Source organism: Tupaia chinensis, unplaced genomic scaffold, assembly GCF_000334495.1.
Source record: "Tupaia chinensis unplaced genomic scaffold, TupChi_1.0 Scaffold143742_1, whole genome shotgun sequence".
In the NCBI taxonomy this organism is placed as follows: domain Eukaryota; kingdom Metazoa; phylum Chordata; class Mammalia; order Scandentia; family Tupaiidae; genus Tupaia; species Tupaia belangeri.
In genome coordinates this window covers 21,353-27,061 of record NW_006203591.1, presented here as the reverse complement: position 1 = coordinate 27,061, position 5,709 = coordinate 21,353, and the positions used below count along the sequence as shown (strand labels likewise).

Here is a 5,709-nt window from a genome sequence, read left to right as displayed (position 1 = left end):
GGGAAAAATCTCTCAAAAAAAAAAAAAAACTTCATGTTAATTTTAGACTTGAGCAAGTAAGTAAATATGTCTTAGTTAACGAGAGTCAGATTTCTCACTGTCAATGAAAGAAGTTATAATTAAGAAAATGGGGAAGCCTACTATGAACCCTCTAGTGTGGGATTGGAATCAGAGACAGAGAGAGAAAGAGGGAGAGAATGTGAATGTATTTATGCATGGGTTAATATACAAACATACATTTCCAAGCTTCCAAGTTAGCTAAGAGGGCCTGGAAGTAATAATATTTGTCTCAATGAGCACACATAGCTACCAGATCTTGGTTTCTGAATACCATTTTTTAATAAAAGGAACTAGATTTCTTTGAAAAAGTACTTGAACTGAGGCAGAGAAAATACAAGATGAGCTGGAGCAGCTTGTAATCTTTTTTTTAAAGAATTATTTATGTAATTTTATTTATTCATTTGTTTAATTTAATTTGAACAGAGAGAGAGGAGAGAGAGAGAGAGAGAGAGAGAGAAAGTGAGGAAGCAAGCCATCAGGTTCAGGACTCAAACCATGGTTGGCCATTTGAGAATGTCCAGCACCTTGACTACCACGCCAACTGCTGGTCCCCCATCTTATAGTCTTATAAGTAAGGAAGCACTCAAAATAAGATAAGGCACATCCAAAGGGCAAAATAAATTGACCTGAAAGACCTCACTGTCCCGTCCCTGTTCGGGCTCCAGGTGTCCCGACCTGGGGGGACAGCTGAACAGGTTTCCTGAGTGAAGGAGTGAGAGCCGGGACAAGCAGCGTAGTGTTACAGCACGGAGACGACAGTGTCGTCCGTTTATTGTGGGCAGCACGGTACAGCACAGAGACGACGCAGTGTCACAGCTCTTCAGGGTCGTCCGGAGACGATGTAGTGTTACAACTCTTCAGGGTCTCCCAGGTCATCTGGAGATGATGCAGTGTCAGCTCTTCAGGATCTTCAGGGTTGTCTGGAGACTGCACAGTGTTTCAGCTCTTCAGGCTCTTCAGTCGTCGTCTTCCTGGTCGTCGTTGTCTTGGTCGTCATTGTCTTCTTGGTCGTCGTTGTCTTCTGGCTACTGTGGGCCAGGCATTGTGGTTATATACACTCTGGTGGGTTGTAAACGGTGGGCCCTGATTGGTCGTAAACGGTGAGCCGTGATTGGTTGCTTTGGGACCAATCATGAGGTGCCAGATATGCAAATTTGAGGGATTCTAGTGGCCAATCAGAGCAGGGTTTCAAAGGTCAGGTTTTTGGAAGGGAACCAATCATGGTAATTGTTTGCTCCCTGAGAAACCTTGGCAGACTCGCCAGTGCGCAGCCTCCCACACCTCACAATGGCCAAAGCTGAAACAGTTTGAAAGTAAATAATAGTAAATCATAGCCCACATGTTAAAATAAATATATGTGAGTTCAAGTTGTTGTAAGTAAATTAATGAATAACTGAAAGAGAGAAGAATAAATCCATGGGGGCAGCAGATGGCATAGCAGTTATGTCACTGGACTCCCACATGGCTGATTGAGGTTCAAATCCTGGACTTAGTGACTTGAAATTCATACTGGGCGTGTGAGCATATATCCCCAAGATTCTGAGAGGAGAGTGGAGCGGAAGGGATTGCAACATGGCCATCCCTTGGGATGGGTGTCTTCTCACTTTCCTTCTCACTGTCTCTGTCTCTGTGGCAAGCACACATGCCCTAAGGCAAGAAGCCTCTAATAAATAAATAAATAAATACACTAGAAAATCACTATTAGAATAACCCTGTCATAATTGGTGCAGGTAAGATCCACCCATAGACACTAAAATTAGTGGGTGAAACTTTAATGAAAAATAATGTATTTGTGGAACCAGCAGATGGCATAATGGTTATGTATTTGGACTCCCACATAGTTGACCGCAGTTCGCGTCCTGGACCCAGTAGCTTAAAACTCACACCAGGTGTGTGTGCATGCATGCCCAAAATCCTGAGAGGAGAATGGAGGAGAAGGGATTGTAGCATGGCCATTCCCCACCCCTTCCCAGGAGGTGATTTCTTTTTTTTTTTTTTTTTGGAGGGTTTTTTGCTTTACGGGATAGCTCGCCAGACAGACAGAGAGAGAGAGACATAGAGACAGAAAGCGAGAAATCACCCCCAGGGGGGATGGTCACACCGCAATCCCTTCTCCATTCTCTTGGAATCTTGGGCACGCACGCACACGCGCCCGGCGTGAGTTCTAAGCCACCGGGTCCAGGACGTGAACCACATTCGACTATGTGGGAGTCCAGCAACATAGCCATTACACTAACTGCTGGTTCCCAGGAGGTGATTTCTTGCTTTCTGTCTCTCTCTGTCTCTCTGCTGAGTACATGTGCCCTATAGCAAAAATCTCAAAAAAAATAAATAAATAAAAGAAGAATGTATTTGCATTATTTCAAAGTACTTTCCCAAGATATTTATTAATTACAAAGGGAAAGAACAGTAACTTATGGTAAAGAAACCCAGCAGTGATAAAGATTATTATCGACAGGAAAATAAAGACATTATGTGAACCCTTATCCAATGCATTGAGAAAAACACATCACTTCTGTAGCATTCTTGCCAAAAATGCATAATCTCACTCTAATATTAAAAAATAATAAGACAAACTCAAATTGAAGGACATTTTACAAAATAGCTAACCACTACTGTTCCAATGTGTCAAGGTCTTGAGAGACAAGGAAAGACAAAAGGGCTGCCACAGATTCGAGGAGACTAATTGACATGAAAACTAAATTCCACATGGTGTCTGTTGGATCCTGGAAGTGAAAAAACATGGGACAGGGGACAGGAACCCTAAACATATAGTTAGAGTATGGGCCCAAAATGGAATCACAAATGATTAAGTTTTGAGATGGAGACAAAGCAGCTCTGCTGCTTGCTCTTTTTTTTGGAGAGCTTTTTTTTTTTTTTTTTTTTTCTGAACTTTTTTTTGAGAGGTTTTTGCTATAGGGTGTGTGCACTCACCAGAAAGACAGACAGACAGAAAACAAGAAATCAACCCCCAAGGGGAATGGCCACACCACAATCCCTTCTCCTCCATTCTCCTCTCGGGATCTCGGGCATGCATGCACACGTGCCTGGAGTGAGTTTAAGTCACTGGGTCTGGGACTCGAACCATGGTCGACTATATGGCAGTCCAGTGACATAGCCATTATGCTAACTGCTGGTCCCTGCTGCTTGCTCTTTGAGAGACCTTGCAGTGGCTCAATTACTGACCTAAGCAGCATGATCTAGACCTAAAACAAAGGCTTTTTCCAGACCCCACCATATTCCAGGAAGAGGATAAGATAAGGGTTTTCATGGCCAAACCTTCTAGACAAAGAATCTCCTGACCTTGCACCCACTCCAAAACTAGGAGAATAGTTGGACCCATCCAGCATGTACACCTCCCCACCAAGAAGGGAAGGCATGCACAAGCCCCACCTAGAATAAGTCCGGACAAAGCCCTTCCTTGTCTAAATAAAAACCCCTTTCCACAGTTCTTCCTTGGCAACCCGTTTTCCGGGACCCCCCCCCCCATTCAGGTGCTCTAGTTTTTCCTTCCCTCTCCTTTAAAAAACTCCCCACTTTGCTATACCTACTCTTTGTGTCAGCGGCTCTAATTCTTCTGAACATGGGACAAGGACCCATGTCTCACTGTGAATGTGAGCCTGATCACCCCTGAGCCCCTGAATTCCTGTATCAAATATATTGGGGAAGAAGTAGTGAACTAAGAATAAAACCTAGGGAATGATAGGCGACATCATCTGGACACTTACAGGAGGAAAACAACAAGAATGCGGATAATGAATAGTTCCAATTGAAGTCCAACAAGGAAGGGACTCAGTGATTTGGGAAATGCTGGTATATCCATGACCTTCTCTAATGTGAGTTTGACATTCCTACTACATATCCCACTACTGCTCTAAAAATTACAGTTCTTGAGCTGGATGGAAAGACATCAAAGATGTACAGGGGTGGCACAATATGCCTGACCGATCACTTCAAATCTTTGTGGGCCAGTAACGTTCCTAGGTTTGGACTAGCTCATCCCATGGCTCTGTGGAAATCCCTGATCTGATCCAGAAGGGTGTGATCCAACACAAACAGAAATACAGCCAGTGAAGGAGCAAGAAACTGAGGCAGGACAGAGTAACTTTTGACAGGCTCCATTCCTGTTCTCCTATGCATTATCGTCCTTACTCATCTAACTGCATTCCTCCCTGCCCCTACACCCTTATTTTTTACTATCTGCAGCAGGTATTGCTGGGAAAACCAGTGAGTAAACAGCATTACTAAGTTTTTTAATTGGGCTCATAGGGAGTGGGAAAGTAAGGCTTTGGAAGACCAAGAGCCAATGTATAGGCCCTCCTGAGGTGGGACAAAGTGAGATCCTGGAGACACAGGGATAACACAGTGAGTACATACTCTTTTTGGAGGCAACTTATCAAAAAAGCTGCTTCTTGGGGGTGGGGGGGAAATAAAATTTAGGGGCCAGCAGGTGGCATAGTGGTTAAGCACCAAATTCCCATGTGACCAACTGTGGTTCGAGTCCTGGACCTGGCGGCTTCTTTCTCATTTTCTCTCTCTCTCTTTCCTCTCTCTCTTTCTCTCTCTTGTCTCTCTCTGGTGAGCACACATTCCCTATAACAAATTTTAAAAAATACTAATAATAGTAAATAAATTAAATAATTCTTTTTTTTGAGAGAGATATTTTTGCTATAGGGCATGTGTGCTTTCCAGAGAAACAGAGAGAGGCAAAGAGACAGAAAGTGAAAAATCACTCCCCGGGGGGATGACCATGTCACAACCACTTCTCCTCTATTATCCTGTTGGGATTTTGGCATGCACACACACATGCCTGGAGTGAGTTTAAGACACTGAGTCCAGGACTTTTTAAAAAATTTTTTGTTTGTTTGTTTGGTGGGTCCAGGACTTTAACCTCAGTCAACTCTATGGGAGTCCAGCAATGTAACCATTATACCATCTAATGCTCCCAATAACTAAAAAAAAAAAAAAAAAAAACAAATGCTATAGATCAGGGACAAGGAGAAGGCGGTATGGTAGTTGAAGTGCTGAACTCTTACTGCTGGCCAACCGCAGTTTAAGTTCCAGACCTGGTGGCTTGACAATTACACCATACATGTGTGTGTGCCCAAAGTCCTGAGAAGAAAATAGAGGAGAAGGGATTGTGTCATGGTCATCCCCCTTGGGGTGGGGTGATTTCTCACTTTCCCTCTCTCTGTCTTTCTTTGTCTCTCTCCAGAAAGTGCATATGCCCTATGAAAAAGCCTATAAAAGGAAAAAAAAATACCTATATGTTAGTTAGTAGTATTATTCTGATGTTCATTTCAAGTTTCAATCGTATACTATGGTTATAAAAGATGTTAACATGAAGAGAAACTATTTTCAACTTTTTTATAAGTCTAAAATTATTTCAAAATGAAGTTAAATGAAAGTTCATGAGAGATCATGGGAACCAGCAGTTAGCGTAATGGCTATGTTGCTGGACTCCCATGTAGTCGACCGCGGTTCGCATCCCGGACCCGGTGGCTTAGAACTCACGCTGGGAGTGTGTGCGTGCGTGCCCAAGATCCCGAGAGGAGAATGGAGGAGAAGGGATTGCAGCGTGACCACCCCCCCTGGGGGGTGATTTCTTGCTTTCTGTCTCTCTGTCTCTCTCTGTCTGTCTGGCGAGTG

At 43.4% G+C, this 5,709-nt stretch overlaps 1 pseudogene; it reads left to right on the top strand.

Moving 5' to 3' along the window:
• The first annotated feature begins 3,901 nt into the window (after positions 1 to 3,901).
• On the top strand, positions 3,902 to 4,134 carry LOC114005398 (ubiquitin-fold modifier-conjugating enzyme 1 pseudogene; annotated as a pseudogene).
• The last annotated feature ends 1,575 nt before the right edge of the window (positions 4,135 to 5,709 follow it).